The sequence below is a fragment of the Silurus meridionalis genome, chromosome 25, assembly GCF_014805685.1.
Source record: "Silurus meridionalis isolate SWU-2019-XX chromosome 25, ASM1480568v1, whole genome shotgun sequence".
Taxonomy (NCBI): domain Eukaryota; kingdom Metazoa; phylum Chordata; class Actinopteri; order Siluriformes; family Siluridae; genus Silurus; species Silurus meridionalis.
In genome coordinates this window covers 10,311,702-10,325,158 of record NC_060908.1, presented here as the reverse complement: position 1 = coordinate 10,325,158, position 13,457 = coordinate 10,311,702, and the positions used below count along the sequence as shown (strand labels likewise).

General features: G+C 35.4%; 1 protein-coding gene across 3 annotated transcripts in view; it reads right to left on the bottom strand.

Annotated features, from left to right (window-relative positions):
• Nucleotides 1–10,132, bottom strand: part of coro1cb (coronin, actin binding protein, 1Cb) — a 57,689-nt gene extending 47,557 nt beyond the window's left edge. The window contains exons 1-3 of one of the 3 annotated variants that reach the window (XR_006924367.1): nt 9,936–10,132; nt 9,619–9,752; nt 7,944–8,894 (exon numbers count right to left, since the gene is read on the bottom strand). The gene's annotated coding sequence lies outside the window, so the exon portion shown is untranslated. Of the gene's footprint in view, nt 1–6,385; nt 6,655–7,943; nt 8,895–9,618; nt 9,753–9,935 lie in introns of those variants that run through there. The other 2 variants (XR_006924368.1, XM_046839145.1) reach the window with 2 other exon arrangements.
• Between the last annotated feature and the right edge of the window lie 3,325 nt (nt 10,133–13,457).

Sequence of the window (13,457 nt, the reverse complement as noted above, 5' to 3'; positions counted from 1 at the left end):
CACGTGCAAATATAGTATTTCCCTGTATTTAGATGCTGCATTCACGTGTTCACGTATTTACTTACAACATTCTAAGATGCTATATCAGTCAAACTTACTCACACTGTGTAATACCAAACCCTATTTATTAACCAATCAGACCCGATCGTTTCTCTCCTCCCGCGTCCTTATTTGCGGCGTTCTGCTGTCACTCACGTGACGTGTATCAAAGCGGCAGACCCGAATACATTGGTGGATTTAGAGCGGTAACATAACTTGGTGGATTTAGAGCGGTAACATTGGTTTCATTCAAAAGAGAGGAAAAAATTAGCGCCAGTTCAGAAATTCCTGGTGGCAACGATGCAGAAACATTGGTAACGAAAAAAGGAGCACATTGCACCGTGTGGAATTTTTTCGGGTTTAAACCTGACGATGATGCGCAACGAGTCGTAATCTGTAAGCAGTGCTTTGGCATTGTGGCAGCCCCGCAAGGTAACACCACCAATCTCTACAACCACCTCAGACGTCACCACAAAATACAGTACGAATTAGCCATGAAAGACAAGGGAGCCACACTAAAAAATACCAGCCGCCAGACCACACAAACTTCAATAACTCAGACATTACACGGTGCATCCCCATACCCCTCAAGTTCCCAGCGGCACAAAGACATAACAAACGCCATCGCTTATCACCTAGCTAAAGACATGGCTCCTATAAACACTGTTGAAAACGAGGGATTTAAGGCAATGATAAAGACTTTAGACAAGCGCTACTGTCTGCCCTCTCGCAACTATTGTTCATCCGTTGCGTTGCCAGGTCTATATACTCAGTGTCGCATGACAGTCGAGAAAGAACTGCAAAATGCAAATTACTACTACTTTTATTATAACTGAAAATCCTGTGTAGCACTGTTTTTACTTGAGTGCAATAAATGTTTTGGTTGAAAACATGAGAATCGTGTGAGAGAATCGTGATCTCAATTCCCATGGAGAAAAATTGTGATTCACATTTTAGCAAGAATCGTGCAGCCCTAGTGTGTAGCTACAAAACAAATCCATCCTCACTAGTCTAGTTGGATTGAAGTTAAACAGCACTTATTGGTTTGGTTCCCTTTAAGTGAGGTGATGTCAAAGGTTTTCTCTGATTGTACTGAATATGTCCTGAACTGATTTCAGTAAGGGGAATCTCCAGTGCAGCTTAAACAGTGCAGCTTAAACGGCTCATTTAAATAACATATAAAGATATAGAGGTTGTATGTATCTTATGGCTACAATTAGCCAAGGAGTTGGTTCTGAGTGACGATGACGTGTGTATTTCATTGTTCAATAAATGCATTTAGGGTGATAATTATACATAAAGGGGAGCTCTTAGAAATGTATCCAAATTTGTGGATTGCTCTGAGAATCTCTTACTCATCCAGTGATGGTAGCTGAAGCAGAAAGGAGCTTTTATATAAAAGTCATTCACACACCATTTTACATGCATGTTTTTCACTTATTAAAGACAAAACACTCACAAACAGAGGAAATGTAATTTATTGATTTATATCGAATTTCAAAAAATAACTGTTAGTTTGTTTTGATCATTGATCATTTCAAATTCACCTTTTGTGGCATTTGTTACTTTGCTCGCACACAAACAGTGGTTCCTGTATTTCTGTTTTAGGCTTATCTTTTGCAGGCTCAACATGACCTTGTGTAGTTGTCTCTCCTAACTTTCTCTTCTGTTCACACACACACACACACACACACACACCTGGCAGCCCTCCCTTTCTCGCTCCTTTTCTTTGGAAGTATGTCTTCATGTGTGAGACAATAAACTTTAGAACTTCTCTCTGAGAGCTGCCTCGTGTGTTTTCATTGAGACTTCCCCAAGCGCTTGTAGGAGAGCAGAGATCGAGAGGAAAGGCTGAATTCGGGGGTATCCTGTCTATACAACAGAAGGTGATCCTGTCCAGGAGGCAGATGATGAGATAATTCCTTACATTATATAAACCCATATTTTTTTCACAATAGAAAATGGAAAATCTAAATGCTTAAACTGAGAAAATGTACCATCTTCAGGAAAAAAAAGGTCATTTTGAATTTGACTGCTGCAAGTCTCAAAAAAAGTTGGCATGGGGATACAAACGTGTTGAAAAAGTAAGTGTGATTGTTTCTCCAACTCAAATTTTATTCTGCTACTAATTAGGGTCATTGACAACAGGTGAGTAAGATGATTGGGTATAAACAGTCATGATTCTGTAATGGAAATTACTGCATGGGCTTATTAAAATCTCCAGAAATCATTGTCTATGAACACAGTTTGCCTCTTCATCCACAAACCTAGGTTAAATCTCTATCAAGTCAAGGAGCTTGTATTGTCATTTCAACCCTATATAGCTGATGCAGTACACAGCGAAACATCCTCGCCACATAAAGTGCATCGTGTGCAACCTGGTGCAAACAGTGCAAGACAGACAGTGCAAAGACAACACGGAACAGTGTAGGACAAATACACAAAACACACAATTGCGCCACCAGCAAACCTACTGTATATTATACAGTACAGTGTGCAGAGAGAACTGAGTATAGGAGTGTACTTGTGAGTAAACAAAATTTAAACAAAAGGGTTTGTGCAAAACATACGTGAATACGATCCAGAAATGCCACCATTTTTTACATTTTTCGGTTTTCAGCCAAGAATTTTCATTTCGGTGCATCCCTAATATATATAAATATATATATATATATATATATATATATATATATATATATATATATATATATTTGGCTGTCAAAATGTAAATTATTGTAAACGGCACTAAGTTTTATTGTTTTATTGAAGTTTTATTGAATTTTATTTATCAATTTAGCGCGCATTTCTGTTTTTACCATTTTTATAAAAAATTTAAATACATTAATAAATATCTAAATATAAAAGAGGGGAGATTAAAACCTTCGGGAAAAAATACATTTATCCACGATGTCCTTTCTTTACTTAGATATAAAATAAATAAATAAACTCCAGATAAAAATATTTTTAATTAGTAAACTAATGTTTTATTTATGCGCCAAGTCTCAAATCAAACACAAAATCCGACATGTTTTACACAATTAACCCTCTAGGTGGCGTTTTGTGGGTTTTTCCCTCATAATGCCGACACAAACTACTTTTTACTTAAGTACATGTCTGAGCCAAGACTTCTTTACTTTCACTTGAGTAAAAAAGTTTAATCAGTACTTCAACTTTTACCCGAGTATTTTAAAACATGAGTATCTGTACTTCTACTTAAGTAAAGGATGTGTGTACTTTTGCCACCTCTGCAAAGGACACACATAACTGTTGAGCAGCTGAAGTCCTGCATCAGACACATATATGGACAACATTCCACTCCATAAACTTCAGCAACTGGTCTCCTCAGTCCCTAGATGTATATGGACAGAAGATGTGAGGCAACACAGTGGTAAACGTGGCCCTGTTCCAAATTCTTTGAGACCTGTTGCAGCCAACAAATTCAAAATGACGTTATTGTTTCCTTAAAATTTTATATATTCTTGGTTTAAACATTTTATATGTTTTTTTTTTTTTTTTTTAATAGTAAATAGAAAATGGATATATGACATTTGCAAATCATTGCAGTCTGTTTTTAATTACATTTACACAATGTCCCAACTTCTTTGCAATTTGGCTTTGTACCATTTTAAGGAAAAAATATAGGGGGAAAAAATTATATTTTAATTTTAAATTTGATAGCTGCAACACATCTTAAAAAGTTGGGACAGGGCCACTGTGTAGCATCCTCTTTTCTTTCAACAACAGTCTCTATACAGCTGGAAACCAAGGAGTCCAGTTGCTGGAGATTTGGTTCAGGAATATTGTCCCAGTTTTGTCAAATACAGAATTCTAGTGTCAGTCCCGAAATTTTTTGCAGAATAAAAGGCTGCAATGGTCAGGCAGATAATGTTGTAATCATTTGATAGATTTTATGTAATGTAGTTAAAGATATATCTAAAGTCTTTACAATTGTATGTTATGGGACATTATTCTGATTTTTCCCCACTATTTGTAAGCACAGTTTTTCACAGACTGTTAAACCTCTGCCAATCTTTCCTTTTTTTTTTGTTTCTTTTTTTTTTTACCTATTCATGTAACTGATCTGATGAAAATTACCTAGTTAGTTGTGAAATGTTTTTCCAGCTGTTTCCTTTTAGTAACACTAAAATTCCTTTGTTGCCCTGTTCATTGTTCATTTGTAGATTATTGCATTCTGTTTTTAGTGTGATTTTAAACAGTGTCCCAACTTTCTTGGAATTGGGATTATAGTTTCAGCTTCACATTTTGATCTGAAATTGTATACAATATATATTTTCTTTAAAAATGAATTTAAAACTTAGCCCCTACAACGATACATTTAAAATAAACCTTTAATGGCACGAATAAAAACTTTAGCTAACATTAGAAATAAGATGTAGTGAGCGCCACTAATATTGGTATATCTTATCTTATCTTGTCTTATCATCACCCTTGTTAAATATAAGAAAAGATGGGCTGCAAAGAATTTAAAAGCCACACCATATTTGACCTGAAGTACTTTTCCAGTTACATCTCTGGTGTTTATTACCAAAAATTCCATTACAGTTTTATCTGATTATAAAACCAAAGCTTATAACAAGTTACAGTAGTGTCTGGCAAACTAAAAAGGCTTGAGGTTTTGGATGAGAGTAGAGGATTTTTTCTAAAGCCCCTACAAAAAAACTGTGGTAATGTCAGTGACATTGGATTGTAGTTTTGGAGACTGCAAAAAGCAACTAACTTCTGCAGTTCTCTAGCTGTGATCCTTGGAAAAACCTTGGCCACTCAAACATTTTCTTCACAGTGTGTTGAGGTAATGTAGACAAATTTCCTCTTCCAGAATGATTCATAAGGTTTTTAGTAAACTCTAACTTCTTAATTATTGCCCTGATGGTGGAAATTGCCATTATTAATGCTTTTGCTTTTGATTTCATATAGCCACTTCCTATTTTGTGAAGCTCTTCAGTCTTGTCCATTGTGATTAATAACTTTAAATTTGGCTAAACTTTGTAACCTTATACTTATACCTCTGTGAAACGGAAAGGCATGGTTGGAACAACTGTTCCTAGTCACCCAAGTGTAATAAAAAGTGTAAAATATTAATAGGAATATACTTAAAATATATTTTATTTATATTAATTCATAGAGGGTGCCAATATTTATGCCAGACATATTTAACAAGGATATAAAATAAATAAATAAAAAACTTGTGATTGCGTTTGTTTTTAGATCAAGACTTTTAAATTATAAAGACCATTTTTCCCTGCCTCCTTAGCTCATATTTACAAAGAAACCATATTGCAAATGAATGATCAAATACCAGAGCATTCAATTGCAATATGGCACCCTTTGTAAATATTAGTGGTCATAGTTGTGGTTAATTAAAAATTTGTGGTCATTTTTGTGGTCATTTAAAAAAATACCATAATCAAGCTTCGTAGCATTAGAGCTATGAAATAAGAGCTTTGCTCAGTTAGTTGAGTAGCTCAATGTAGCTAAATGCATTTAGTACAATTACAAAATTATTTAAATACACTGCTTCAGTTAGCCTAGGGTAGTATTAGTGGTAGTATTAAGTAAATTTGTGTATTTGCAAAAAAAAAAAAAAACACATATATTTACAGAATTCTGTATATAAACGACACATTTCATCGACATGCCGGAAGATTTATAACCTCTAATAAGCCTTAAATAATTCTACACCGCACGATTTCCAACACGTCTGTTTAATTAATCTATATATGCCTGTGATAACCTGTAAATCTGCATTTGCCTCTGTAGAATAACGGACATATGCATTAATGAGTACCATGGCTCTTGTTCGTAACAATTCGCGTTATGGAAAGCGGAATTAAGAGAGGACATTTTTAAGTAAAACAAAAAAGACGAGTCTCAAAATATCCAATGAATGCATTGCAATTGACTGCTGTTTTTTTTTGACCGCACGCCCTGGGTGAGTCTTACGGTCTTGCTATGAACAACAAATATATCCAAGCATTAGGAGTTCATTCTTGTAAGAGATAATGCTGATTGTGTAATGTTCCTGCGCGTTGGTTATCCGACATTATTTTTTATTGTTAAATGCTAGCTTAGCTAATAATGCTATGCTACACCCGGCACGAGAACCGATAGCCGTTTTTTTAATGTAGTCATATACAAAATGCATCCATAACTATGCAGAGGAAATAGAAATTATTGTTTTCCCTCGTGCACAAAATGCGGTTAATGCTTTGAATGCAAAGACCTGCTAGTCGTAACTGGAGATGATCATGTCCCGGTGCACATTTGTTAAATCAACGATGGTTAAATAAACCGATCTTGTATTGCCAAACAAATTATAGTCTCTTACCTTTTATACAAATTGTACTTGTTCTTAAGCAGGTAATCAAAGCATGTATTTGTTCCCAGCACCCGATAATGCGATGTATTGCTGCTGGGTACAAAGCTTTCCCCCTTCTCCTTTATTTGAATGAAATAGAGCAACGCCCTTTTTTGCTGCTCTACCCTTCCCCTCCTCCACAAGAGAATCACTACATCTCAGTCCTCATCCTCACACCTTTCGATGGCAAAAGCCATAGTATAGATGAATATGGTTAAATATAATGAAGTAGTAGGACTATTAACAGCAAATACACACTAAGCAGATGATAAAATAGTTTAATCTATCAAATTCCTCTGTTTGTCTTTCTGGGAGAAGAAGCTATGCAAAACCACGTCAGAATGATTAAAAGTAATTAGTTAATAAATGAATAACTAAAGTAATCAGAGTAACAAGTAATAAGATTAATTAATTAATCTTAAGTAATACTTCACTGAAATGCAACTGAAGTAAGCAACTGAGTTCACATCCTGTTTTAGCATTTGTCTTTTGCTGTACACTTCTTCACATCTAGGGACAATCTAACTACTTAACAGCGTGTCTTGGACAAAACCACCACCAACACTGGAAGAGCATGCAATCCTCAGCACAGACAGTAACTAAATTTCAGAATCAAATCAAGGATCCTGGAGCTGTGGGGCGGCATTTTGCCAGGCATAAGGAATGATTACATAAAAAGATTATTGCATAAAATAATCATTTAAAAAAAAAGTTGTCAAGCAATATAACAAAATGCTTGTGAAGGCTCTTAGATTGGTCGCATTCAAATCATTCTTGCAGAACACAAATGATGCAAGAGAAAGGACTGTGTTTATCCCATTGAGAGGCCACTTGAGAGATTTTTTGCATTGTCTTAACAGTGTTTTCACTCCTAAACCTAAAAGATCCACACAACTAAGTTTTTTTAGGAACCAGAGTAAAAATAACTACAGTCTTGAGAAGAACTTTCAGTGTAGCCCAGATGAAGGCAAACAGTATTGTGTTTTTAGGGTAGTTTCAGTATGAGCATTTTATAAACAGAAATTACTGTACAGTAGTCCGTGTGCACAATTCTAAGAATCTAATAGATGTTTTCACTGTCGGAATTTAAATAAAATGTATAATTTTTTTAGGCAAAAAATTATCTGTGCAGATATTCACAAAAGGACAGGGGATAAGAATAAATGATTAGATAATGTTAATAATTAGTAGTTTATAACATTGTGTGCATCACATCCAGAGTTTATATTATTCACATTTCCAAAACATATCACATTTCTATATTATGGTCTCAAAACATCCTGTTAGGAATGTTTTAGGATTTCGGAACAAACAAAAAAGTAAAATAAAGAGCTGAAATAACCTATTTATTATTCTATCTCTATGTTCTATTATTATCTCTATGCTCTCTATCTCTAACTCTATCTCTAATTACTTTAAAAAATATTTATACTTGACTTTAAAAAATATTTCTTATTTTGCCATATTCTTGACAAATGAGAATATTTATATTATAATTTGAGGAAGAAAATCTAATGGATGGACTCACTTTTCTTTGGTGACAGTCTTCTTTCCATTGTATGTGAAAAATGCTTCTTGGCATCAGAGGTTTTGTTTATTTCCAGTACTTCTACAACACTTTGATTTGTCTTTTTTTTATGCACTTTACCAGTTTGTGTAATGAGTTCTGGTCTGAATCCAGAAAAATAATTTTCATCCATGGCAACAAGACGATTGTCATAGTCTGTAGCAAAGATTGTTTTAGGTTCCTCCTCATGCACAGCTTTGTGAGTAAATGGCTTGTAATCACAATTTTCACACCTAAAACTGTCTGCAGTGACACTGTTTGGTAAAATATTATCTCTCTCAATGACAACAAATGGGTTCAGTGGCTTCTTCGGTACTGGTGGTGGAGAGCCTTTCATTTTTGCCTTTTTTTCTAATACATGTCTTATTTGAGATATATCCAACCCTCCTGGTTCAGAAAAAATGTCCACTGTTTCTGTCCAGAGGTCCATTTCTTTACCATCTAAATCTGAATAATTTGTGGGATTTTCAGGCTGAGAATCAGTGTCAGTGCCCCCTGTTATGCACATGTAAGATGGTGAGCCTAATGTGCCTGGGCAAATAGACAATGTGTCCAGATCTGAAGTGTATTCATCAAAGTCATCAAGAACATACTGTATCGCAGACTCTCTTCTTCCCAGCTTGATGTTATTTTGTAGAAATTCAGAATATGTCCGAGGCTTGTCCATTGCATATTCAACGCCTGAACCAAAAGGATTTTTTGGTTTCTTCAGAACTGGTGGTGGTGGACCTTTATTTTTAACTGATTTTTTATTTTTGGTATCTGTAACTAAGCTATCGGAGCTCATGCTTTGGATCACAGAGACAGGTAATATATGAATTGGCACTGGGGATGTATTGACAGCCGTGGGGTAGGTAGGGTCTTTTTCCTGTTCCAGGGAAGTTCTCATAATTTCTCTCTCATTAAAATTATCTGGAAAATAAATAGATTGGAAATTAGTTACTAACATGTTATATAGGGACATGAAAGGTTTGTAATGAATGCAGAGCTATCTAATTTTTTCCTCCAAATTCATACATTTCTCTGTAAATTTTGAAGTAAATGTTGATTAAGTTGTCTCTGGTAGGCAGGTCTTAACTGTGTTGGTGTGATTCACTTTTTATTTTGAATCTTTGCACTGTTTTATTAAAATAATGCAGAAGGGGGAAAGCTTTTGTACCCAACAGAAAGTCTTTTGTTTTGGGGCACTTAACCTATGCACTATAGTTACTTTAGATAATTATGTTTTTATAAACTTTTTCACTGTTCCCTTTCCTACTCAAACTTTGTCCTTCAATGTAACTGGAAACTTTATCAAACATATAATGCCATGTGATATGGTTTCCATAAATGTCTTTTTATTTATTTATTTATTTATTTATTCATTTATTATTATTATTTTTATTTTTTTTACAAAACACTTTTATTTTATGTGCTTGACACTTTTAGCTCAAAGTGTTCCTCAAATTTTAAATAAATCAGAACTGAATCAACACTAGCCTCATGGTCAGAGATTTGTCAGGTCAAATGAGGCAGATATCATTTGTTGTGAACAGCAACAATCAAGCTTGTTCTAATCCCCAATCAAGCTTGCTTGATTAGAGTCTCTGGTTTATCCTAGATGTGTCTACATTAACACACAATGCACTTTCCTTACCTTTTGCTACACTGCACTCTTGGTCCTCTGACACATCCAAGGTTGTTTTGGGAAGAGATGCCTCCATTTTTTTTTTCTCTGTATAATTCATATGGTCTCTTCTTTCTTTATCGCTGTTTATATTAATGATCTGCCTGTAAGATGTTGATGAGATATTATTGGTCTCAAGTAGCACACAAAACAGAGCATGTTGGTCACTTGCATTTTCATTTTGCTACGTAGCCTTTTCTCAAAAGTGCCTTTTGAGAGTGTTCCTGACTCCAAGCTGCATAGTCCCCTCATGACCACATGCCCATTTTGGTTGGGCTAAGACTTACCTTTATCAGAAAAAGATTAATTCCTTCTTGTAAAGACCAGCCATCCAGTGGAGTTATTTCCTTGCATAAATGCCTGAACATGACATACTAGAGAAGTATTAAACTATCCCTTCTTCTCATTCTGTCCCTTGTTCTTCTCCCTCATCACTCTCCCTCAGGCATGTTGTGATGTCTATAATTAAATGACTCTCAGTACACCAGTGAGTCACAGATCCAAAAGGGGAACAGCACAACTGGCTCAGATTGGTCACTAGGTGCGAAGGTCACATTTGACCTAAAGGGGAAAAACACACAGCCTTCAAACAGATTCCTTGGCTCTAAACAAAAACATTCCAGACACTGCAACAGGCTCAACAATCTTGATATACTGTTTTGCACTTTAGCTTTTGTAAAACATGGTAAATCTTTATAAAGTAGGGGATATTTTCTACTTGTATCTCTAATTTCATAAACTATTTAACTGACCTAAACTCTTTAGGCTATTATAATATATTAACACAATGACAATAAATAGATTTCTACTGCATGAAACGAGTGGGTAATGTTCTCACTCTTTCTTATATTTCGTAGGTATGACAAACTATAATGGAATAAATGTCATTTAACTGAGAGGCAGTTATTATATATTTTGGTATAGAATTATAGATTGCTGCGATGCCTACAAGGGTTTGCATGAAACTTGAAAGGCATACATTAGTATGTACATGCAGTCATGTCGACAGTTTGGAAAATGTTCACACAAATGGGGCTAAAGTAAGGTTGGAAAGCATTATACAGTGGAACCTCGGGTTACGAATTTAATGCGTTCCGGTATTTTATTCGTAACCTGAAAAGTTCGTATCCCGATACAAATTTCCCCATAATAATGAACAGAAACTTCGGTAATTCGTCCTGGACAACCAAAAATATTACTTAAATAAAAATAAAGCCAATATTCACTAATATTATTTACTTTTAACATGTTATATTAAAATTATACCACATAAAAACATAGAAAAGAGGAAAAGATCTTTACCGGGTACTTTCCCTTTGAGAAGACTCGCTGCAGGAGACGACGTTCATAGAAGGGGGAGGAGGGAGAGTTATTGTTTGGAAGGAGAATCTTATTATATTATATTATTTATATATTATTATATATTATATTATAGAATATTAAAGACAGTGTTATTAACACGAGCTGAGACAATTGTTGCATTAGAGGAAAATGAGAGCTGTTTCTTTAAGGCTACTATCAGTTGGTATTGAAGTCCAGAGTGAAATTCATTATGGGTATTGTACTTCGGAAAAGACTGTAACCCTGCTAATCTATCTTCATAAAAACAAGTAAAGTGGTTATGCATCGGCTAATGTTGTCCATCTCATCATTCCACGAGCATCAACTAACGAGTTGTTACGCTGCTGCCGGGAAAAGTTCAAGCGGATAAGTAACACGATGCTCTCGCTAGGGACACAGGACGCTAACTGATGTGACGAGCTGCGTGGATAGAGCAAAAACAACCAACTTGCCTGCGATTTTTTGGTGAGCGACGTTCGTATCCCGATATATTGTTTGTAACCAGGGGCAAAAATTTTGATGAACTGCGATTCGTAACCTGAATTATACGTATGCCGGGGCGTTCGTAACCCGAGGTTCCACTGTACTTGTAAGGATCCGGTGAATTTTCCGGGTAACGCCCCAATGTGCTCAGTTCCCACCACAAGATGCCGTTGGTTCTACATTTCGCAATGATAGTGTCCAGCTGGAGCTTGTAAACACCAGCTACCTGGCCTTTCTTGCAAAATCCAAGCTCCTGTTTAACCACCCCAGCAACGATCCACTTTCCAAGCCTCTGAGCCCCGTTGGTGACGTCGACCATTTACAGATACTTGCTGGGGTCATTCACTCCCAGGGGTGTCATCCAGTCTTTGAGTCCTGCAGGAGGTGCCCAGTTCCTTGAAGGTGGTGGGCTTTTAAATAATTCCAGATGCTTGTGGTGTTTTTAAGTGTTCTTTTTCTGCTCCCATGCTAAACAATTTCTTGTAGAAATTGCACTTGGCCTTCCCTGATGTTGGCTGACTGAAAAACTACCATACTAGGTTAAATTTCTGTTCAGGTATCAAACTGTAATTATTCACTTATTTAAAAAGGAAAAAAAACAAGCTTTGTGAATTTTAAAGTCACCTTTTCCATAATTACATTGTGATGTGAATTGGAATAAACTAATATGTTTTGGAATAAAAACAGGTGATTAAGAAAATTGAAGTAAATGTTTTTTGCAGAGTACAAGATATAATGTAATAATACATGTCTTAAAACCATTTAAGCACATTCTCCAAAACTGTTATGAAGCATTTTGTTTATGTTTGTTGACAGACTGCTTATAAGCCAAATTGGCATAATCTGAATTATAACAAAAATAAAATAGTTCACTTTAGAAGAGTTACACAGCGTGCTGCAGATAACTGCTCAAGAGTACAATGGCGACGATCTATGACATTGTGGTGCTGTGTTAGACCCACAGACACATTTAATGAGGAAAGTTAAAGTTTTGTCTAAATTGCATGTGTTTATGTCGCTGGGCTTGTTTTGCTGCCCCTTTCTACCTGTAGCCTACACTACAGCTAGTTAAAGACTCGCTGACAGTACAGTTCCAAAAAGTTACCCGCGTTCTCTCTCCACAAGTAGCATCCTATTTAACCAAAATATATATTAAGCTAGATTAAAAACAAAGGATACAAACGTAAGCGTTGTTGTGGAACATGTTATGCTTAATTGCTTTCAGGTGTGCCTGCCTATTAATCGGCCTAATTTGGCCTAATCAAATTCCAATGCCGATTATTTAAAAAATAACAAACATCTGCCCGATTAATCAATTAGTTGAACTTAGTTGACCTCTACCCTTGTGTGTGAGGGTTAAGGAGGAATATTTGGGAAGACTGCTCAAACAGAGCAGATACTCTATTTTTAACACTTACTATTTTAACTTTTCAGTGTTACTTTTAAGTTAATAAAAGTAACACTGATGCGCTTTATTAACTTAAAAGTAACACTGAAAAGTAAAAAAAATGGCACCTGATGAAACTGAATTTGCCAAATCTCTAATGTTATATCAAATCAAACCAAATCAAATTTTATTCATCACATACACTTACATACAGGGTACGACATGCAGTGAAATGCTTTATACGACGGTCCAGCATGAGGGGAATAGGATGGGGAAAAAGAAAAGAAGAAGATAAATAAAGTATAAAGTATAAAAAAAACCTATATAAAATAAAATATAAGAATATAAAATATAAAGGATATATAAAGATATGTATGTGAAACAAAGAGAAAAAATGTATATACAAAAAAAGTTCTTATGGCAGTAGACAGTGAAACAGTAAACAATTTGTAACAAAGTGTAAACAATAGACAATTTTAGTGGTCGGTTGTCCATAAAGTGTCTGTGTGCAGTATGGTGTGGTGTAAGGGTCCGTAAGTGTCCGTGTGCGGTATGGTGTGGTGTAAAGTGTCCATAAAGTGTCCGTGTGTGGTATGGT